Genomic DNA, 25,255 nt, shown 5'->3' with positions numbered 1-25,255 from the left:
GTGCCCTACTCTGCCTGCCCTATGCTCCATGTCTTTGTGCCATACTCTGCCTGTCCTATGCTCCATGTCTTTGTGCCATACTCTGTCTGCCCTATGCTCCCTGCAGGGCCTCTCCGGCCATGAGGCAAGGTGAGAATCTTGCCTCAGGAGGCATGGAGCGGCCAAAAAAAAAAGCCGCCTCTGGTATCTTTAAGAGCTGAATTTCCATTTCCACACACATGCCGTCTGAGGCGGTAGCAGCCCCTTAAAAATTCCTGGCTCCTGTGTTTGCCATGCTTTGCCTGCCCTATTCTCCATGTGTGTGCAATACTCTGCCTGCCCTATGTTCCCTATGTGCCATACTCTGCCTGCCCTATGCACCCTGTGTGTGCCATACACTGCCTGCCCTATGTTCCCTATGTGCCATACTCTGCCTGCCCTATGCTCCCTGTGTGTGCCATACACTTCCTGCCCTACTCTCTACCGTGTGGGGTGAGTCTGGTAGGGTTTGTTTTCGGGGTTTGTTAGTATTTGGAAATTGTTTTTAGGGGCCCAGAAGGTATTTTATCAAGTGCAAGGGGGGGGGTTTGGTGTGTTACCACCATTAAATTCCGACCCTCGGTACCACAGAAGTTGGACAGCACTGCCTTAGTGCATGTATGTGATAGGGACCTTAGATTGTAAGCTTCACTGTTGCAGAGACTGATGTGAACTGTGCATAATCTCTATAAAGTGCTGTGGAGTATGTCTGGGCCATATAAAAGAGAGGATAATAAAAAACTTTTCCAGAATAATAATAGTAAAAACTTTCCAGGAATTATGGACTAACCAGGAATAAGGAAATAAAAAAGTATAGGGCAGAGACTTCATTGAAGAAAACTATCCGCTATAAAATTTTGTGAAGAGGAACAGAATGGTAAATAAGAAAATTCAAGTGAAACGAAGCAGTAACACGACTTTCTTGATAAAAAAAAAACCCAGTAGAAGCTGCTAGCCAATCAATATGTATAAGTAGGGAAGTGTGATCCAAAAACTCAAAAACAAGTAAATCCTTCATAAGGACTCTCGGAGGAAAAAACAAAAGGTGCGAGAAATACACAGAAAACCTTTAGGGATTTGGTTTCTAAAAAATAGAAAATAGAAAAACAGCTTTTTTTTTTTTTTTACCAGTAAAGCATGTGGCATTTAGACACCACAGTTCTTTATAACTTTACAACATTAAAGTAAAATTGTAAGAGTAATAAATATGACACAGTACTATACAGTATAAGTCCCACTCAGGATGGGAATCCTCAATCCATGAAAGTTTATTGCTCTAAACAGGCGGCTCTGAGCAATCTGGAGATTTGCTGAGCTCTTTGCCGTCATATTGTTATCGCATGTTGACACCAAAGAGGTTATGGGGCAGATTTACTAAAGGGGGAATTGTTACCAGCGACCGATTCGCACACTTCGCCAGGCACAAGTATGCTACGAATACGCTAATTCACTAAAATGCGAAGCTTCATCCCGGGCGTCGAACGCTGGCGACTTTTACGGTAGCGTTACTTTGGCCGTGCATGTATTTCATACCGAAGATGCACTAGCGTTCATTTGTGACTAGTGAAACTTCACTAGTGATCTTGCGCTCAGGTCAATTTGCATAGGGCGGGTAATTTAAAGTTGTATGGACGTCTTTATTATAAATGTTGCTGCAAATGGTTTAAAGGAAAACTATACCCCCAAAATGAATACTTAAGCAACAGATAGTTTATATCAAATTGAATGACATATTAAAGAATCTTACCAAACTGGAATATATATTTACATAAATATTGCCCTTTTACATCTCTTGCCTTGAACCACCATTTCGTGACTCTATCTGTGCTGCCTCAGAGATCACCTGACCAGAAATACTACAACACTAACTGTAACAGGAAGAAGTGAGGAAGCAAAAGGCAGAACTCTGTCTGTTAATTGGCTCATGTGACCTTACATGTGGTTTGTATGTGTACACAGTGAATCTTACGATCTCAGGGGGCGGCCCTTATTTTTTAAAATGGCAATTTTCTATGTATGATTACCCAATGGCACATACTACTAAAAAAGTATATTATTATGATAATGGTTCATTTACATGATGCAGGATTTTACACATGAGCTGTTTTACTCAGTATCTTTTAATAAAGACCTACATTGTTTGGGGGGTATAGTTTTCCTTTAAGTTAGTGGTTTATATTACACATGTCCAGGGAACCTTAATAAAGACAAGAGAGTTATTATAATGCCCTACACATGAGCCCACTGTAAAATTAATGTTCCATATGTAATAAAATGTGTGGAGAAAACTGGTTACCCAAAAAAGTAAGTTAGGGCTTTTGCAGCCGATCCCGCTTAAAAAAAAGGAAAAGTCGCCATCGTTTTTGGAACTTTAATGCTTTTTCGGCACACAGGATATGATGAAGTGACAGAAGATTGAGGAAAATCTGGCTACTTTATAGCACTTCTCCTAGGGGCAAATTCACTAAGATTCGTAGTTGCGCCAGGCGCAACTTCGCCGCGCTTCGCCACGCTTCGCCGCACTTCGCCAGGCGTAGTTCGCCAGCGCTCCGCAAATTCACTAAAATCCGAAGTTGCGCACAGGGGTAGCGTAAGGTTGCTAAGTTGCGCTAGCATTGATTCACTAAGTGAAGCGAAGTTACGCTAGCGAAGGTTAATTTGCATATGGCGCCAAATTCAAATTTCAATGGAGGAATACGTATCAGCACTACAAATGCCTAGAAAACCTTCAAAACATCAAATAAAAATTTTATTTTACCCTACACATGTGCCCACTGTCTAGGTAAGTTGCCATGAGTCAGGAAATGTAGGGGGGAAGGAGGGGAGCCCTAAAAAAAATTTAGATCTTTTTCAGCCTATCACCCATAATGTAGAAAACACGCCAGCGTTTTTTGGGACTTAGACAAAATTTTGAATTTTTTTTTGAAGCAATCCCTATCTACTGTATTGCGCTTCGCCAGGTCTGAGGTGGCGAAGGAAGTCCAGCGTAAAAGGTAGCGTTCAGTACACTGCGCGCTTTAGTGAATTTGCGTAGTTACGTCCGTAGTGAAAATTCGCCAGGCGTAAGGGTGCGAAGTAACACTAGCGAATTTACGCCAGCGTTCGTTAGTGAATTTGCGAAGTAACGAAAATGCCCAACGCTAGCGAATTGACGCTAGCGTTCGGCGCTTCGGCGCTTAGTGAATTTGCCCCCTGGTCTGAGGTGGCAAAGGCAACTCTGGCGAAAGAGGTAACGTTCAGTAAAATCTGTATTTTAGTGAATTTGTCGAGTAACGTCCGAGTGCCAGAGCGAAGAGTCGCCTGGTGATAGAATGTAAATGACCAATAGTTGACGTTGACCATGTTGTGTTTGCACACACAACAATGATTATCAGGTTTGGTAGAAAACTTTACCTAATTGTGTTTATTCAGAAGAATTCAGAGTGAGGTCAAAGGAGTAGAGTGCAACCAAGCTTTTACAGATTTGAAATGTGTGTGGCTATAAGTGTTCTGGTATGGTCATGTAAAAATGCATTTTTATTGGCCAAAAGCATAGACAAGGCATGCAAAAATCAAGAAACATGTTTGCCCCTTACTCACAATGAAAGTAACTTAACACAGACTGTGATACACAAAGGATAATTCTGTTCTACGTGGGAGGAACTCAATCATAGTCAGGTTTATCATTCCAGGGATGATTCATGGCGTATATCTGGGATGCAATGGAGGGATCTGCATGGAGATATTCTCCTCCATTTCATTGCCAATGAATGGTTATATGCCATATAATGGAATACTTTAAGTTGGGGGTCATTTTTTGATATCAAACAAATTTCAGTAAATCATTTGACGAATGATATCCCTAAACACCATCTATGGTTCCCTAGATAAGGATACCGTATAAACTGGTTACTTATTGCTCTGGGCTAGTCTCAATTTCAGTGACTTCCTATAAATATGTAGCCTAGGAGGCCTCAAAAGACCTGCCCCAACTAAAAAAAAAAGTATTTAAAGCATGTGATAACATATATGGTATAACCCTTTTAAAACTGACAAGTGTTTTTTTTTCTTGCTTTGCTTAACATAAAGCATTCACGGAGCTCTTATGCCTTCCTCTTGCATTTATGACTTTTATAAAGGACAATTTATGAATCAAGAACAGCAAGTGTCTTCAGAAGTGAAAATGCAGGTTTTGTGATCATCTTGGCATACAATATTGCTAGAATTGCATAGGTAGAGGCAGGGCCGCCATCAGGGGGGTACAGGGGGGACTGTTGTCCCGGGCCCTGGTGGTTTGGGGAGTTAAGGGGGGCCCGGCCGTGCTGCATTAACTTGCACTTACTTGCATTTACTTGCACAGCCGGGCCCCTGCATCAGAGCTCCGATGACTGGCTTCTTGTGTTCTGATTCGCCATGAAATGTAAGTCCGGTAAAGCCACATGCGGATTGGTTGGGAGAAGTTTGAACCTCCCTCTACTTTAACCAATCACCATGCGGGTTTACGGGACTTACATTTCACTGGCGAATCAGAGCACAAGAAACTGAAGATACCGGCATCTGAACTCCCTGGCTAAGGTACGTGCAGTTTTTTTTTCTTTTAACTTGTGGGGGCCCTGACCAATTGTTTATTTGTTTATTTTAAATGTATGGGGGCCCTGGATAATAGTTTTTTTTAAATGTGTGGGGGGCCTTTGCTATTTTTTTTTTTTTAAAATGTGTGGGGGCCCTGACAATTGTTTTTTTGAAATGTGTGGGGGCCTTGCTAATTGTTTGTTTTTTTAAATGTGTGGGGGCCTGGCTAATTGTTTTTTTTAAATGTGTGGGGGCCCTTTGCTAGTTTTTTTTTTTAAAGATGTGTGGGGGCCCTGGCTAATTCTTGTTTTTTTAAAAAAAAATGTGGTGGCCCTGGCTATTTTTTTTTTTTTTTGTTAAATGTGTGGGGGCCCTGGCTCATTGTTTATTTTTAAAATGTGTGGGGGCCCTTGCTAATTTTTTTTTTTTTAATGTGTGGGGGCCCTTTGCTAGTTTTTTTTTTTAAAGATGTGTGGGGCCCTGGCTAATTGTTGTTTTTTAAAAAAAAGTGTGGTGGCCCTGGCTATTTTTTTTTTTTAAATGTGTGGGGGCCCTGGCTCATTGTTTATTTTTAAAATGTGTGGGGGCCCTTGCTAATTGTTTTTTTTTAAATGTGTGGGGGCCCTTTGCTAGTTTTTTTTTTTGAAGATGTGTGGGGGCCCTGGCTAATTGTTGTTTTTTTAAAAAAAAGTGTGGTGGCCCTGGCTATTTTTTTTTTTTTAATTTGTGTGGGGGCCCTGGCTCATTGTTTATTTTTAAAATGTGTGGGGGCCTGGCCACAAATGATTTTTTTCTTTAACCACCACCTGACACCAAAACTTGTAGGAGGGGCCTGGGCACCAAAGTTATTTTTTTAACTCGTAGGGGGGCACTTAATGTTTTAATGCCTGTGTAATGCCTGTGTCTTGTGTGGCCTTCATACTAAGGGAAGGGTGGCGAGGGGGGCCTAGAAAATTTTGTTGTGCGGGGCCCCGTGATTTCTGATGGCAGCCCTGGGTAGAGGCATGGTGTATGCTATAAACCACCTCGTATAAGTGTCGAGTATGAAGCCCAGCTACTCTTGCAGATACAAGCGGCTTCACAGCTGGGTCAAATTGTTGCTATGGGTGACTTCAATTATCCAGACATTGACTGGGGTAATGGGGTTGCTAAAACAGAAAAAGCTAGTAGGTTTGTAAATATGCTGAATGACAACTTTTTATTCCAGCTCGTTCAAGAACCTACTAGGAATAACTCTCTTTTGGACCTTGTAATAACTAACAATACTGAACTCATCTCTAACATTTGTGTGGGTGAGCATTTAGGGAATAGTGATCATAACATGGTCTCCTTTGAGATTCTGTTGCAGAAGCAATTCTATAAGGGAGTAACTAAAACACTAAATTTCAGACGTGCAAACTTTGACAGTATAAGGGCATCTCTGCAACATATTAAGTGGGAAATGCTTTTCACAGGGTTAAACACAGAACAAAAATGGGAAGTCTTTAAAATGCTGCTTAATAAATATACTTGTCAGTATATTCCACTTGTAAGCAGGGAACGTCGTTGCAAAGCAAAACCTTTTTGGTTCAATAGAAGCGTTGGTGTTGAGGTGGGTAAGAAAAGACGTGCTTTTAAGGCTTTCAAGTTAGCTGGTACAGCCGAATAATTTATAAGGTACAAGGAGGCCAATAAATCATGCAAAGAAGCTATAAGGCAAGCTAAAATTGCTATAGAAAAGGATATTGCAGCAAGCAGTAAAAAAAATCCAAAATTATTTTTTAAATATGTCAATAGTAAAAAAATGAAGCAGGAAGGGGTGGGACCCTTACTATCAGAGGGGGGTCAGCTGGTTGATGAAAACAAAATAAAAGCTCAGATTCTGAACTCGTATTTTTCATCTGTTTACACAAATGAAGAACCAGTAAGTGAAGGTTTCCTTCTTAACACTCCCAATTCTAGTAATACAACTAATGATGCATGGTTCACACATGAAGAAATTCAAAAGAGACTTGAACATGTTAAGATTAACAAAGGTCCAGGGCCAGATGGTATTCATCCCAGGGTAATTAGCGAGCTTAGCTCTGTGATTGCCAAACCTCTTTACTTAATTTTTCAGGATTCATTGAGATCTGGCATTGTGCCGAGAGACTGGCGAATTGCTAATGTGGTGCCGCTATTCAAAAAAGGATCCCGTTCTCAGCCTCAAAACTATAGGCCAGTTAGTCTGACGTCAGTATTAGGAAAGCTTTTCGAAGGGTTAATAAAGGATAAGATACTGGACTTCATAGCAAATCATAATACTATGAGTTTGTGCCAGCAGGGTTTTATGTGTAATAGATCTTGCCAGACTAACTTAATTTCTTTTTACGAGAATGTAAGTAGAGAACTCGATTCTGGGATGGCAGTGGATGTGATTTACTTAGACTTTGCTAAAGCATTTGATACAGTGCCACACAAAAGGTTACTGGTTAAATTAAGGAATGTTGGCCTGGAACATAATATTTGTACCTGGATAGAGAACTGGCTAAAAGATAGACTACAAAGAGTGGTGGTAAATGGAAAATTTTCTAATTGGACCAGTGTTGTTAGTGGAGTACCGCAGGGCTCTGTACTAGGTCCCTTGCTTTTCAACTTGTTTATTAATGACCTGGAGGTGGGCATTGAAAGTACTGTTTCTATTTTTGCAGATGATACTAAATTGTGCAGAACTATAGGTTCCATGCAGGATGCTGCCACTTTGCAAAGTGATCTGTCTAAACTGGAAAACTGGGCAGCAAACTGGAAAATGAGGTTCAATGTTGATAAATGCAAGGTTATAATAAAATAATATAAATGCAAGTTATACACTAAATGGCAATGTGTTGGGAGTTTCCTTAAATGAAAAGAATCTAGGGGTCTTTGTAGATAACAAGTTGTCTAATTCTGGGCAGTGTCATTCTGTGGCTACTAAAGCAAATAAAGTTCTGTCTTGCATAAAAAAGGGCATTAACTCAAGGGATGAAAACATAATTATGCCTCTTTATAGGTCCCTGGTAAGGCCTCATCTGGAGTATGCAGTTCAGTTTTGGACTCCAGTCCTTAAGAGGGATATAAATGAGCTGGAGAGAGTGCAGAGACTAAGTGCAACTAAATTGGTTAGAGGGACGGAAGACTGGGGTTGTTTTCTCTGGAAAAAAGGCGCTTGCGAGGGGACATGATTACACTTTACAAGTACATTAGAGGACATTATAGACAAATATCAGGGGACCTTTTTACCCATAAAGTGGATCACCGTACCAGAGGCCACCCCTCCAGACTAGAGGAAAAGAACTTTCATTTGAAGCAACGTAGGGGGTTCTTCACAGTCAGGACAGTGAGGTTGTGGAATGCACTGCCGGGTGATGTTGTGATTAGGGATGTAGCGAACGTCGGAAAAAAAGTTCGCGAACATATTCGCGAACTTGCGTCAAAAATGCGAACGGTTCGCGAACGTCGCGAACCCCATAGACTTCAATGGGAAGGCGAATTTTAAAAGCTAGAAAAGACATTTCTGGCCAGAAAAATGATTTTAAAGTTGTTTAAAGGGTGCAACGACCTGGACAGTGGCATGCCAGAGGGGGATCAAGGGCAAAAATGTATCTGAAAAATACATTGTTGACACAGCGCTGCGTTTTGTGCTGTAAAGGGCAGAAATCACACTACGTCACTCAGGTGATGTTTCTGGACACGGAATGTGAAAAAGCTCACACAGCTAGGTGGCAGTTGGTTAAAGACTGGGCAAACAATGCCTGCAAGGGCAACGTATACAGTAGTGGATATGGAATATATTATTGCTGCTGTAAAAACATCACTCAGGTGATGTTTACGGACACGGAATTATTATTGTTATTTAGACAGAATGTGAAAAAGCTCACACAGCTAGGTGGCACTTGCATACCTCCCAACTGTCCCTCTTTTGACCACTCAACCCCCTGTCCCTCTTTTGTACTGGAAAGTCCCTCTTTTCTCTGCACTGAACAGCCAGAAAAAAACCAGTTTCTAACTTAATTGGCTTTTGGCAGAGAGCTCAGAACAGCTAACAGGTGCAAATAAGATACTTTGTAACAATTTTTACTCTGGTTGGTGCTGGTGGTGGTGAACTACTAGGAGGAGCAGCACACCAGTCCCTCTTTTCTCTGCACTGAACAGCCAGAAAAAAAACAGTTTCTAACTTAATTAGCTTTTGGCAGAGAGCTCAGAACAGCTAACAGGTGCAAATAAGATATCTTTGTAACAATTTTGACTCTGGTTGGTGCTGGTAGTGGTGAACTACTAGGAGGAGCAGCACACCAGTCCCACTCCCCAACACAGCTAGACTAATAGCACTGGGCTCTTACAGTAGCAAAGTAAAAAAAACAAAAAAGAAAATAAAAGCAGTTCTTACAAGGACTATTGGGTTACAGGCAGCAGTCAGCAGATGAGAGATCAGCAGCAGGACAGCTGCCCACAGCAGCTACATACAGAGCACTGCAGTAGAAGGTAGATTACTAGTCAGCAAAGCTACCTAACCTAAAATGTCCCTCAAATCCCTGCAGAGTTCTGTCCCTACAATACAGAGCAGTATCAAGTAGATTACTAGCCAGCAAAGTTACTATCAACTGTCCCTCAAATCACTAACAGCTCTCTCCCTACACTAGCTCTTCCAAGCACACACAGGCAGAATGAAAAAACGCTGCAGGGCTTCAGTTTATATATGGAAGGGGAGTGGTCCAGGGGGTGTGGGGGTGGTCCAGGAGGGAGAGCTTCCTGATAGGCTGCCATGTATCTGCTGGTCTGGGGGAGAAATGGCAAAAAAACGCCAGCTAAGGCGAACCCAAATTGGCGAACGTCGCGCGACGTTCGCGAACATTCGGCGAATGCGAACAGTCGATGTTCGCGCGAACAAGTTCGCAGGCGAACAGTCCGCGACATCCCTAGTTGTGATGCTGATTCAGTTAATGCCTTTAAGAATGGCTTGGATGATTTCTTGGACAGACATAATATCAAAGGCTATTGTGATACTAAATCCATAGTTAGTATAGATATGGGTATATAGAATTTTAATTAAAAGTAGGGAGGGGTGTGTGTATGGGGCTGGGTTTTCATTTGGAGGGGTTGAACTTGATGGACTTTGTCTTTTTTCAACCCAATTTAACTATGTAACTATGTAACTATGTGATGTGACATTTCTCTAGGCAATAAAAAGCCAGAAGTCATCTTTAATGGTGTTATTAAGTACGCACTGCAATATCCACCCCAAAGTGCCCTTTCAGCAATTCACAACGTGAGATGCAGTGTTACATTGCTAGAACCTAAATGTTGGGTATGTAATTGGAAATGAGTTTATGAAATCTTTATTGATGCATATGGAGTAGGGATGGGTGAATTTTTTCGCCTCGTTTCGCCATAAAAATGATGCCCATAGTCATGTATGGCGTTGTGCATCAAAAAAAAAAGATGCGTACTTGTTATAACTTGCATTCATGTTCCCCCTTTTTTTCCCTTTATTTTTATTCCCTTCCCCCTTTTGGTTGACAATTTGCTGGATATGTTTTCTTGTTTGCCATATGTATGCATCCGTACTATCTATGCCAATGATAACTGTGTCCCGGGGTGTTCCCGGTTTGCACACGTGTATGATGTCAACTTTTCATTTGAAAATAAAAATACATAAATAAAAAAAAAAAAAAAAAAAAGATGCGCGTAGACTTTAATGCCCGTCGGTGAAATTTCACCGGCAGCTAATTTTTGACGAAACGTCAAATTCTCCCATCCCTAATATGGAACACATAGCAACACCATTCAGTGAGAAGAAAAGAGTGTGCCACATGAATTAACCACCGATCCATCTGTGTTGTGTACAATAGTATTCCCTGCATGTGGAGTGTTGCAAACTGCAAAGTATCCTGCGTTGAGGCTCATGCTTGAATCATAGGAGTTCATTTATTTATATAACACTGGGCAAATTTGTACCTGGGCAGTAACCCATAAGCAGGGCCGCCATCAGGAGGTCTACTCCCTACTCCCACTCTGTCCAGTCTAATGTTCTCAACCTACTCCGTCCTGTTCCAGTCCTGGAGTCTACATCCACTCTGTCCCACCCTCAGCTTATCCTTGACTCTTTGCCCGCTCTGTTCCTAATCTTCAGCCTCTGCCTTCTCAGTTCCTGTTTACCGCTAACAGATCTTTGCCTGAAGGACTCACTCCTTTCTTTCATCCTCCATAGAAATCCCTTCCAATTATGGATGGAACATTTGTGTATAATTGGTAAAGATTTTGCTCAGCTTTTTTTTTTTTTCAGGAAGTCAACATGAGGTTTAGTCCAACCTAGGGCTGGGTCTGTTTCACAGTTGTGAGGAGGAGCTGTTTTCCTATCCAGGTTAAAGTGTCCCCTGGCTGTTCTGTAGTTGGAAAGGGTAGCTTTCAAATGCTCCATCTCTTGTTGGATCTCCTGAGGTGGAGAAAGTTCTCATTAGGAGAACTCAGTGTCAGGAAATATCTATAATAGCTTGCTGTAGGAATGAGAGACAGGATCAGGGTACCTAGTCAAGAAACTTGAGGCTTCAATGAGGATACCAGAAGGGTTTGTACCCTGCTTTGTCACCAGCCAGCATTGGGTCTTAAGTAGTAAGGCTCATGAATAGGAGATTTCTGGTGTAAAGAACAACTGTGAGTATCCATCAGCACTGGGGAATAGTTCACCTATAAATGAATACGCCATTGAGTGGTCCAAGTTTGATCAGAACAAGGACAGTCCTAGGCACCAGAAAGTACCCCATCTCCAAAATAGTATTACATTTGGAACTGAGTGAGAGATAGTGTACAATGAAATGCACATACCAACCTTGTGCAATGTTAGTTTTATATATACGCACAAACTGTAGCTGATTTGTACCTTTACCACTATCATACTTTAGTTTAGGCTCTAACTTCCTCAAGTCAAATTTCAGTGACCGAGCCCCACTATCATAACAGCGATCCTACGAATTACAGTTAATTCTAATATTTGTGTAAATAAAATAACAACACTTCAGGGTTTTTGTATTCAATTTGAAAAAGTTAATTTCATACAAAGGCGATGCGTTATTTATTTTCGACAGCATCTAAATGAGTACAAAAGTGTCCTCTTGAATGCAAATTATGGAGACTGTTTGGGGCAAATTCACTAAGATTCGTAGTTGCGTCAGGCGTAACTTCGCCGCACTTCGCCACACTTCGCCAGGCGTAGTTTCGGCAGCTCTTCGCAAATTCACTAAAATCCGAAGTTGCGCTCAGGGGTAGCGTAAGGTTGTGAAGTTGCGCTAGTGTTGCTTCGCTAAGTAAAGCGAAGTTACGCTAGCAAAGGCTAATTTGCATACGGCGCCAAATTCAAATTTCAAGGGAGCAATACGAATCAGCACTACAAATGCCTAGAAAAGCTTCAAAACATCAAATAAAAATTTTATTTTGCCCTACACATGTGCCCACTGTCTAGGTAAGTTGCCATGAGTCAGGAAATGTAGGGGGGAAGGAGGGGAGCCCCAAAATTTTTTTCGATCTTTTTCAGCCTATCACCCATAATGTAGAAAACACGCCAGCGTTTTTTGGGACTTAGAAAAAATTATGACTTTTTTTGAAGCAATCCCTATCTACTCTATTGCGCTTCGCCTGGTCTGAGGTGGCGAAGGAAGGCTAGCGTAAAAGGTAGCGTTCAGTACACTGTGCGCGTTAGTGAATTTGCGTAGTTACATCGCTAGCGAAACTTCGCCAGGCTTAAGGGTGCGAAGTAACACTAGCGAAACTACGCCAGTGTTCGTTAGTGAATTTGCGCAGTAACGAAAATGCCAAACGCTAGCGAAGCAACGCTAGCGTTCGGCGCTTCGGCGCTTAGTGAATTTGCCCCTTTAACTTTATCAAGTTAAAGGTTATGAAAATGACACCAAACACATGAACAAACCAAAAGCTATGAAGATTTACTTTCAAGATGATTTGATTCCCTTTAATGATAAGATCCGGTCTTGTTAATACCCCTCGAGTCGATGGTTAATATTGTTTACTACAAATCAGCTTGTCAGATCAGCGCATTTTATCTCCTTTAATCTTGTAATGCTTTTCTGAAGACTTATTATATTTTGGCTAAATGAAAATGGTAAATAGGGCAGCAAATCATATGTTTTCTTCTAATATATGATCATTTACTTTTTCTTAATTGAAATCCTGTTATAATTATAATTTCTCCTAATTATTCTCACTGAATTGTAAATGAGTATTAGGGGGTTATTTATCAAAGTCCGAATTCATCTCAACATTTTCTGCTACAAACTCCGATCAAATCTGCTCTGGATTTTTACGCTTATTTATTATTACATTTTCCTGAAAATTTGCTTTGCGGTAAAAAATCTGATTTTACAGAGATCTTTGACCGTTATACCAGAACACCATAGAAATATAGGCTTTCTTAAACTCTGTGCATTTACCAACCCTCCACCCCAATAAAACATTAACCTAAACTACCCCAATTTCAGATGAAGTGATTTTTACTCCGATAAGTCACATGCAAAACATTTGCCCCTTAGTTACAGGTGATGCTATTGTCACACATATCCATCATACCAAAACCGAGTGAAAACACCAAAAAATGTGTTAATTATCACCTGATCTCTCTGCAAAATGGAAATTTAAAGATCTATGCAACCATTTTAGCAAATCAATTTGATTCTTATTGCCAGGCCCAGTGATAGCTGAATTTCTCTCGTTTCGCTTTGCTGAAAAATGTGCGAATTTCCAGCAACATTCGCGAAACACTGAAAAGTTGTGAGCGACTTTTCGGACGTGTGTCCACATTTTTTTGTCGCCGGAGTTTTGCAAATTTATCCGCTGGCGAAACACGGAAATTCCCTGAAAATTTACACTAGGCATATTAATTTGCCTATCACTAGCCAGACGTTATATGTAGCAACCAAACAGGTTTTTGTAAAGGAACGTCAGTTACATGATAAGGGGCTAATGCACTAACCGGCGAAAATTCCCCAGCGCTGGCTTCGCACATCACAACACTTCACCAGGTGTAAATTCGCCGGGACAATGCTAATTCACGAAGTTCCGAAGTTGCACACAGGGTACCAAATGCTGGTGAAGTTGCGCTAGCGAAAATACGATCAGCAGTGCAAAGTTGCGTTAGCGTTGGCTAATTTGCATACGGCGGGAAATAATAAAGTTGAATGGACATATATGTTGCAGCAAATAAATTACATTACACAAGCCCAGGGAACCTTAATAAAATAAAGTTGTTATATTGCCCTACACATGAGCCCAGTGTATAGTTTATGTGCCATATGTTAGGAAATGTAGGGGCGAAGGAGGGTAACCCAAAAAAAAAAATTTCGATCTTTTTCAGCCTATCACCGTGTAAAAAGGAAAAGACGCCAGCGTTTTTTGGGACAGAGAAAAATTTTCAACTTTTTTTGAGGAGCTCCTGTCCACTCTATTGCACTTCGCCTGGTTTGAGGTGGCGAAGGCAAGTCTGGCGATAGAGGTAACGGTCACTAAAATCAAAAACGTAGTGAATTTGCGTAGTAACTTTCACCAGAGCGAAAATTCGCCTGGCTTTAGAGTGCGAAGTTGCGCCAGAATCTATCTCGCTGGCGAAATTACGCCAGCGACCATTAGTAAATTGACGAAGTGCCAAAATGACGTCATGCTGGCTAATTTTCACCAGCGTTAGCCACTTCACCCTTAGTAAATTTTACCCTAAGAGACTTCTCACTCTCGTCCAGCATAGTAGTAATACATCATGCCTACTGTCAAATGCTAAAAAGGCATTCAACCATGTAAATTGGGGGTATATTCAGTGAGTATTAGAGAATTTTGGCATCTTTACTACCTCTACTACCTACAGTCTATATAAGTTGTCATGACACACTATTCGTGCCCATCAGCCGAGGTCAACGTAACCCATTCTCTCTGACCAATGGAACCAGGGCCCTTGTCTCCCTTAATTTACATTCCAAGTATAATCTTTATTTATTTAAAATGCCTGTTATTTTTTTCGATTGGGCTTTTGGTGGGCAAGTCATGATTGTGTATTATCTAAGCACAATATACAGAGTGGTGCTTGTTTAGATGATAAATAACAGTTGTCTGAACATGGCGGAGCTGAAAGTAATCACTCTGAAATTTATCATTTGAATTTTTGTTGATGTCCTGAACATAATTTAAGATAGGTGATATTAAAGTGATAGTTCACCTTTAAAGGAGAAGGAAAGTCTTTTTATAGTTGGGGTTTGCCAAAAGTAAGTCACCCCCAAGTGATCACATTTACTTACCTGACACTCCAGACACTCCGGGATTCTTCCACCATGGAGCAATCACCTTCCGGCTTCTTTTTTTATCATCGTTGCTGTGCATGTGCAGTAGGGGGAAAAGTTGGACTTTAAAAACTTTTAAAAAGTCACCTATTTAGTTCTACTGTGCATGAGTCTCCTCCGGGAAATTTGAAGAAAGAATAATCTTGGGCCAGTGCAGTTTTCTCCTGATAAGTGCACCGGCCCGGGGTGTCATGTAAGGTAACTTTTGGCACTCCCAAGTAAAAAGGATTGCCTATTCCTAACAAAGTTGCAATTGGTCTTCATTTTTTAAAATGTAATTAATTAAATTGATTAATTTTAATTAATTAATTTAAATACATTACTTGCCTTCTTCTTCTGCCTCATTCCAGCTTTCAAATGGGGGGGAGGGCAAAAACAATTGCTCTGTAATGCTGCAATTGTATTATTTTTATTAATTTTCATTAGTTAGTACTTTTTTACCTTCTCCTATTCATCATCCGATCTCTCATGCAAACCGCATGGTTGCTTGGATTAAAAAGACCCTAGCAACTAGATAGCTATGGAAATATCATGCTGGAGAGCTGCTAAACAAAAAGCTAAATGAAAAAAAAAAAAGACAAAAATATAAAGCTGAAGACCGATTGCAAATGGTCTCAGAATATTAGGGGCCCATTTACTTAGCTCGAGTGAAGGAATAGAGGAAAAAAACTTTGAATTTTGAATAGTTTTTTTGGCTACTTCGACCATCGAATGGGCTACTTCAACCTTCGACTTCGACCTTCGATTCGAATGATTCGAACTATAAATCATTCGACTATTTGACCATTCGATAGTCGAAGTACTGTCTCTTTAAGAAAAAACTTCGACCCCCTAGTTCGCCACCTAAAAGCTACCAAAGCCAATGTTAGCCTATGGGGAAGGTCCCCATAGGCTTTGGTAGCTTTTTTGGGTCGAAGAAAAATTGTTCGATCGATGGATTAAAATCCTTCGAATCAAAAGATTCGAAGGATCTAATTATTCGATCACACTATTTGCGCTAAATCCTTCGACTTCGATATTCGAAGTCGAAGGATTTAACTTCGATGGTTGAATATCGAGGGTTAATTAACCCTATGTAAATCTGCCCCTTAATGTCTACGTCATGCTTAAAGTTAACCCAAAGGTCTTGTACTAGACATATAATTGTCTAGTACAAGACCTTTGTGTAAATGGATGGTACATGTATAGGGTTCGTTATCCATAAACCTGTTATCCAGAAAGCTCCAGGTCATCTCCAGTAGACTTCATTTTAATTAAATAATTCTAATTGATTTCCTTTTTCTGTGTAATAATAAAACAGTAGCTTGTACTTGATCCCAACTAAGATATAATTAATCCTTATTGGGAGCAAAACCAGCCTATTGGGTTGAATTATGTTTGAATTATTTTTTAAGTAGACTCAAGGTATCAAGATCCAAATTACAGAAAGATCTGTTATCCGGACAACTCTACGTCCCAAGTATTCTGTACGAGATTATTCCTAAGCGTGAAACATTTGCACACAACATAGTGTAGAACCTCTGTGCTGCCTTATTATTAAATAGAATTTGGCTTGCCATGCAGTGAGGATGAAGGATCCAGAATTAGCTGTAATTGTCCATAGACATCTGCAATGGTCTGTGTATTCAACTGGGGACTCGCTGGGGATGAAGTTATCTCGGCTGCTGGAGCTTAGTGCCTTTCACTGCATAATGTTTATTTAGTAAGCTTTGTTACACAAACCATAATTGTAATTGGACAGGCTGGATTCTTGTTGTATTACAATAGCAGAGAAGCCCCGGCGATAATTTGCAAAATAGTCATTGGTTTTACTCTATTTAATCGTCGTTGGAAACATGGGAAGATAGAAGAATTGTGAGGCTGCCTTGGAAGCCTGTCATAGTTACATATTTAATATATTTACATATGTTGTTTTTACATAATGGTTAATTACCATTCGATTGCTGAATTTAGTAGTGCCTGAATCTATTTTTCTATTTAAATAAGAAAAAAAAGGCTGGATTCCTCAATTTTAAGCAGCTACTATCTTGGTTTTAAATTAAATACATGAACTAACCAACAAATAAGTGCTTGAGGCCTATTTATCAAAATTCAAATTTGCGAATTTTAGAGTTTTTTAAAATTCGAATTAGGGATACACCGATAGAGTCCTGCAGAGGTTTGGGTACCCGCAAAAACCTGCGGAACCCTGCGGGTTGCAGAAAGAAGTTTCGGGAGCGGGTAGAGACACTGGTCGCGGTTCTCTGGGTTTGCAGGTCGCGGTTCGGTTCGTGGGTCTTACTCCTTTTTTTCCAATGATGTCACTTCCAGTTTACAACGACAGCACTTCCTATCAGGGGCGTAACTGTAGAGGAAGCAGACCCTGCGGCTGCAGGGCGGCCCAGGAGGTATAGGGGGCCCATGAGGCCCTAATTCATATACAATTTCAATAAATATTGGAGAAACAAGTCAACCTCTAAACATTTTGGGGGCCTGAAAAATAATTTGCTGTGGGGCCAAGTAATATCTAGTTACGCCACTGCTTCCTATTTTACTCCTTTTTTCTGATCTTTAAACCTTGACTTCATAAATAGGCACTCCAAATTCTATGGAATACTTTGGAACAACTTAATTAAACCAGGAAATTTGCAGACACTGTTAAAGGAGAACTAAAGCCTAACTAAAGAAGTAGAAATGTTGTACATGATGTTTTGTGGTTCTGTACCAGCCCAAGGCAAACACAGCCCTTTAGCAGTAAAGATCTGTGTCTCCAAAGATGCCCCAGTAGCTCCCCTTCTTCTTTTCTGCTGATTCACTGCACATGCTCTGTGCTGCTGTCACTTACTGAGCTTAGGGACCCACTCACAATATACAGTACACGTAGAATAGAAATGTCACAATATAAGGCTGATTAGTAATTAATACAGATAATTACTACATGGCAGCACAGAAACCAGTGCAATTAGCATCAGAATTTAATAATCAGCAAACCTGTAGCATCAGCTTATATTACAGCCAGGGAAGCTCATTTTCTGCTGGATAATTAGTGACGACCCCTAAGCTTAGCTTCTCAACAGCCAATCAGAGCCCACTGAGCATGTGAGTGTCACAGACACTTTCCAAGATGGTGACCCCCTGTGACAAGTTTGAAGTCCTGGATCATTGCTGCTATTGACAAGCTGAAACTTTAGCCTTGTACAATAAGTTCAGTATGGCATTTTTAACCATATTCATTTTAAGGGTTTAGTTCTCCTTTAAAACCATCTTTTCCATAATGAAGTTATTGGTGATACTTGGTGAGTCATTCACAATGAAGAGAAGAATGGCAGAGTGATTCAACTATATCCACTCCGTGGGCGAGGTTGTTCTGCACTCTGCGAGTCATAGGGGCTGATTCACTATGGGTCGAATATCGAGGGTTAATTAACCCTAGATATTCGACTAGGAATTGAAATCCTTCGACTTCGAATATCGAAATCGAAGGATTTAGCGCAAATTCTGCGATCGTACGATCGAAGGATTATTCCTTCGATCGAATGATTAAATCCTTCGAATCGAACGATTCGAAGGATTTAAATCCAACGATCGAAGGAATATCCTTCGATCAAAAAAACTTAGGCAAGACTATGGGGACCTTCCCCATAGGCTAACATTGACTTCGGTAGCTTTTATCTGCCGAACTAAGGGGTTGAAGTTTTTTTTAAAGAGACAGTACTTCGAATATCGAATGGTCGAATAGTCGAACGATTTTTACTTCGAATCCTTCGATTCGAAGTCGTAGTCGTAGTCGAAGGTCGAAGTAGCCCATTCGATGGTCGAAGTAGCCCAAAAAATACTTCGAAATTCAAAGTTTTTTTACTTCGAATCCTTCACTCGAATTTAGTGAATCGGACCCTTAAAGTTGGTACTAATATACAGAAATAAATACAGGTATGGGACCTGTTTTTCAGAATGCTTGGGGCCTCGGGTATTCTGTATAATGGATCTTTCTGTAATTTGGATCTTCATACCTTAAGTCTACTAGAAAATCATATAAACATTAAATAAACCCAATAGGCTGGTTTTGTTTCCAATAAGGATTAATTATATCTTAGTTGGGATCAAGTAGAAGCGACTGTTTTATTATTACAGAGAAAAAGGAAATCATTTTTAAAAAAATCTGGATTATTTGATAATAGAGTCTATGGGAAACAGCTCAGAGCTTTCTGGATAATGGGTTTCCGGATAATGGAACCCATACCATTATAAGATAATTCCTGTGGATAGAGCTTGATATAAAATTACTCCAAATGACCTCTTACACAAGAGAACATGAAAAGAGAACAGAGAAAATATGTCTAAAATATAAGCAATATTAAAGCATTTTTTTTGTATATAATACATGGAGAGACCATGCATTTTTAAAATCGCTTGCCTTTTCCATTATTTCTTAAATGAACTATAATAAAAAGACAAATGTTTGACATTCCATATAATTTTTTCCTGCCTACAGATTAGGCTAGTCAGAGAATTTTCACGGCATAAAAAAAAAAAAGAAAAGGAATTGCTTTCAGCTGAAAAGGTAAAAAAAAAAAAAAATAAGGTTTGCACATTTCGTCAAGGAAGATTTTCATGTTCCAAACAAGTGCGGAACCTCAGTGAACCTTTCAACAGAGACGAGGAGAGTCTTGTTTTGAAATATATCAACAGATGCCTCGCTTGGCAAACTAGAATCTGCCATGGTCCATCACAGAGCTTGACATACAGTATGTTCTAAAGTTTAGAACTTTTACTCTATAACAAACCTCTGAACTATAACTTTTAATGCCACCTTTTTGAGATCATGAATGCAGCTTATTTCCCAAACGAGCAAAAATTAAACTTGATTCCTCCATTGTAGCAATTAGTTGAAATTTCATATACAGGTATGGGATCCGTTATCCAGAAACCCATTATCCAGAAAGCTCCGAATTATAAAAAGGCCACCTCCCACAGACTCCATTTAATCTATATAATCTAAATGTTTTAAATGATTTCCTTTTTCTCTGTAATAATAAAACAGTAGCTTGTACTTGATCCCAACTAAGATATAATTAATACTTATTGGAAGCCTATTAGGCTTAAGGTATGAAGATCCAAATTACAGAAATATCCATTATTATCCAGAAAATCCCAGATCCTTAGCATTCTGGTCAACAGGTCCCATACCTGTACATTATACTGGTGTTTTGTATTCAAACAAGCTCTCAAGTGTACTCACTAGTGATGGGCGAATAAATTCACCAGGTGCGAATTTGTGGAGAATTTCTGCGTTTCATGAAAATGAAAATGGAAAAGTAGCTTGCGTCAAAAACGTTGCGCATCAACATTATTCGGACGCCCATTGAGTTTAACGCCGGTGTCAAAATTGACAAGAGCGTCAGAATTGACATGGGAGTCAAAATTTATTCTTCGCTGTTTCTCAAATTTCACGGGAAATTCGCTACTTTTTCACGGGACAAATTCACCCATCACTAATACTCACATGTAATACATTTCTAATGTTTTCTGAAACCAATTCCCAGGACATATCTCAATCTGAATATAAGCCAGTAGTGAGCCTTCTTCACGGGTTTCTAATTGAGAGAAATGGAGTAATGGTTGGAGAAGAGCTGACTTTTTTCAGAGTGAGCCTGCAAAAGTCCTTAAATTTTTTTTGGGTAACCAGGTTCCCCCCATACATTTTCTAACATATGGCAACTAAAATATATACTGGGCTCATGTGTAGGGCAATATAACAACTTTATTTTCCCTGGACTTGTGTAATGTAATGTATTTGCTGCAACATATACGTCCATTCAACTTTATCATTTCCCGTCGTATGCAAATTAGCCTGAGGGAAGTCCTCTAATGAAGTTGCGCTAGGCAGAATTGAACGCTAGCGCATCTTAACTTTGATTGCCGAAGTAACGCTAGCGAAAATTCACCAGCATTCAGCGCCCTGGACGCAACTTCACATTTTAGTAAATTAGTGTTGTCTAAGCGAATTTTCGCCTGGCGAAGTTGCCGCTTAGTAAATTTACTACCCCTTGGACTTTTTCGACCCAAAAAATTCCAGGCTTCATAAATATGCACCCTAAATTCTATGGAATACTTTGGAACAATTCAATGAAGACAGGAGAAACCATTATGGCTCTCAATTGCAGACATCTTTTCCATAATGAAGAACCCGTTATCCGGAAAGCTCCAAATTACAAGATGGCTGTCACCCATAGACTCCATTTTATCCAAATAATCCAAATTTTTTAAAAATGATTTCCTTTTTCTCTGTAATAATAAAACAGCACCTTGTACTTGATTCCAACTAAGATATAATTAATCCTTATTGGAAGCAGAACCAGCCTATTGGGTTTAATTAATGTTTACATGATTTTCTAGTAGACTTAAGGTATGAAGATCCAAATTACAGAAAGATCAGTTATCCATAAAACCCTACATCCCAAGGATTCTGAATAACAGGTCCTGTACATGTAGACAGAACCAAAGATTTAGCCATACCTGGGGATATAATGAGCCTATATGGTCAGAACTTCACAGGCGATTTTACCTGCGATACCTTCCGTTCCGACGCGATGAGACTAATACCAGTAGGCTGCCATGAGATCCACTCTTCCTGACTGATGAACTTTTACATCCGTCGAATTTGGTCACATGCTTGAATGAGTTATGTTATAGTGATTAGTGATGGGCGAATTTGTCTCGTTTCGCCACGAATTTCGCAAATTTCCTGCAAAATTCACGAAACTGGTGAGAAATTCGTGAAACGCTGTTTGGACAATTCGCCGGCAAAATGGGCCCGCCGTCAAAGTTGATGGCGGTGCCCCATTAATGTCAATGCCCGTCCATTTATTGTCGCAGTTTATTGGCATCTAAATGGGCGACAGAGTCGGAACCATCGCCGGAGACGGAAAAACGTTGACGCTGGTGTCGAAACCGTCAATGGCGTCAAAAGTTCGCTGCAAATGTCCGCTTGCGGAATAAAGTCGCCCATCGCTAATAGTGAACAATCGCTGATGCAACTGTTGAATGCAAACACATAGAATGTCTACAGCTGTCATATGTTAGACAGTAAATAAGGTCCTTGCAGCCCCTCTTTTGTAATAAAGGGGTGTTTCATCTTAAAACTGCCTTTAAGCACAATACAAAGCATTAAAATAGGACATAAAGGGTTTGTTCACCTTTGAGATAACTTTTAGTATGAAGTAGAGAGGAATATTCTGAGACACATACAGTATATCAGAACCAAACATTCAGAATTTAAGATTAAAATATGCCTTGAGATTAAAAAATTCAATGACATACTGTATCTTTCTTGGCACAAACCAATGTATATATTCCAGGAAAACAATGTGATGCCACATGGCAGCTCAGGACCAATGTTCTAAAAATCCTTTATAAACTTAGAGTTCCTCCTTTTCCTCTACCCAGACCTTTGGTTTTCTTCCAATTAAAAAGTCCCACATTTCAATCATATGGAGATAGAAAAATCCATTTTCAGACATGAACTGCCATGCTTTTTCCCATAATGCAGCAATTTCCCCATCATTCCAGCATCATTCTAGCTGCTCTTCAAGCTGCACTTGTGTTGTTTTTTTTAAACACCAAAGAAAGTTGCATGTCCCAGAGTGGAATTTGTGTGAGTTCTAGAGGTTGTACTTAAAGGGATTCTGTTATGATTTTTATGATGTGTTTTTTTTATAAATGACACTGTTTACACTGCAAATAATTCACTCTACAATATAATATGTCATTCCTAAACCAGCAAGTATATTTTATTAAGTCATAATATTGGTGTGTAGGCTCCATCTTAGGTCATTTTGCCTGGTCATGTGCTTTCAGAAAGCATGGAACTGCTTTCTGTCAAGCTATTGTTTCTCCTTCTCAATGTAACTGAATGTGTCTCAGTGGGACCTGGATTTTACTATTGAGTGCTGTTCTTAGATCTACCAGGCAGCTGCTATTTTGTGTTAGGGAGCTGCTATCTGGTTACCTTCCCATTGTTCTATTGTTAGGCTGCTGGGGGGGAAGGGAGGGGTCGATATCACTCCAACTTGCAGTACAGCAGCACTGAGTGACTGAAGTTCATCAGAGCACAAGTCACATGACTGGGGGCAGCTGGGAAACTGACAGTATGTCTAGCCCCATGTCAGATTTCATAATTAAATATGAAAAAAATATCTGTTTGCTCTTTTGAGAAATGGATTTGAGTGTATAATTCTGCTGGAGCAGCCCTATTAACTGATGCATTTTGGAAAAAAAAAAATTCCCATGACAGTGTCCCTTTAAAAGTATGATTGCATCCAATCCACTGAGCATGTGTGTAAGGCATATACCGATGTATCTCTGGGAAGCCTGAAGCTGCCACCAAGTCCAGGGTGGTGGCACCCCCAGGGTTCTCTAGCATTAGCAGGTATAGTTGTGCTCCAGCAAAAGCAGAATAGATGTCCTGGATAGGGATGTAGCGAACGTCGGAAAAAAAGTTCGCGAACATATTCGCGAACTTGCGCAAAAATGCGAGCGGTTCGCGAACGGTTCGCGAACCCCATAGACTTCAATGGGAAGGCGAACTTTAACATCTAGAAAAGACATTTCTGGCCAGAAAAATGATTTTAAAGTTGTTTAAAGGGTGCAACGACCTGGACAGTGGCATGCCAGAGGGGGATCAAGGGCAAAAATGTATCTGAAAAATCTGCCTGTGTGTGCTTGGAAGAGATAGTGTAGGGGGAGAGCTGTTAGTGATTTCAGGGACAGATGATAGTAAGCTTGCTGGCTAGTAATCTGCTTGATACTGCTCTGTATTGGAGGGACAGAAGTCTGCAGGGATTTGAGGGACATTTTAGCTTAGGTAGCTTTGCTGGCTAGTAATCTACTGTTCTCTTTAAACAACTGCCATACGTTGACCTTGTAGGCATTGTTTGCCCAGTTTTTTTGGACGCAGCCACTGAAGCACAGTTGCCAGAAAAAATATGCCATATAAATGCTGAAAATAGTAATTTTTCGCCATACGTTGACCTTGTAGACATTGTTTGCCCAGTTTTTTTGGACGCAGCCACTGAAGCACAGTTGCCAGAAAAATTATGCCATATAAATGCTGAAAATATAAATTTTTTTGGTTGCAGCCACTGAAGCACAGAGGCCAGAAAAATTATGCCATATAAATGCAGAAAATATGCATTTTTTTGGTCGCAGCCACTGAAGCACAGTTGCCAGAAAAATTATGCCATATAAATGCTGAAAATATAAATTTTTTTGGTTGCAGCCACTGAAGCACAGAGGCCAGAAAAATTATGCCATATAAATGCAGAAAATATGCATTTTTTTGGTCGCAGCCACTGAAGCACAGTTGCCAGAAAAAATATGCCATATAAATGCTGAAAATAGTCATTTTTTGCCATATACGTTGAGTCAACGTATGGCAAAAAATTACTATTTTCAGCATTTATATGGCATATTTTTTCTGGCCTCTGTGCTTCAGTGGCTGCGGCCAAAAAAACTGGGCAAACAATGCCTACAAGGTCAACGTCGTTGACCTTGTAGGCATTGTTTGCCCAGTTTTTTTGGCCGCAGCCACTGAAGCACAGAGGCCAGAAAAAATATGCCATATAAATGCTGAAAATAGTAATTTTTTTGGTCGCAGCCACTGAAGCACAGTTGCCAGAAAAATTATGCCATATAAATGCTGAAAATATAAATTTTTTTGGTTGCAGCCACTGAAGCACAGAGGCCAGAAAAATTATGCCATATAAATGCTGAAAATATAAATTTTTTTGGTTGCAGCCACTGAAGCACAGAGGCCAGAAAAATTATGCCATATAAATGCAGAAAATATGCATTTTTTTGGTCGCAGCCACTGAAGCACAGTTGCCAGAAAAATTATGCCATATAAATGCAGAAAATATGCATTTTTTTGGACGCAGCCACTGAAGCACAGTTGCCAGAAAAAATATGCCATATAAATGCTGAAAATAGTCATTTTTTGCCATACGTTGACCTTGTAGACATTGTTTGCCCAGTTTTTTTGGTTGCAGCCACTGAAGCACAGAGGCCAGAAAAAATTAAACCAGTAGGGTTTGCACCCTAGTTTGTAACGGTGGCGGAGGGAGGAGGAGGACGCTAAAGGACAGCTGTGTGTGGAGTCATGAGGCTTGAAGAGAAGGACAGCTGCATAGAAGTCAGAACAAGTCTTCCGGCGTGCAGTAACCCTCCGAGATCCACCCCTCATTCATTTTAATAAAGGTCAGGTAATCGACACTTTTGTGACCTAGGCGAGTTCTCTTCTCAGTTACAATCCCTCCTGCTGCACTGAAGGTCCTTTCTGAGAGCACACTTGAGGCTGGGCAAGACAAGAGGTTCATGGCAAATTG

The sequence above is a fragment of the Xenopus laevis genome, chromosome 2S, assembly GCF_017654675.1.
Source record: "Xenopus laevis strain J_2021 chromosome 2S, Xenopus_laevis_v10.1, whole genome shotgun sequence".
In the NCBI taxonomy this organism is placed as follows: Eukaryota; Metazoa; Chordata; class Amphibia; order Anura; family Pipidae; genus Xenopus; species Xenopus laevis.
Note: the sequence above shows the minus strand (reverse complement) of the source record.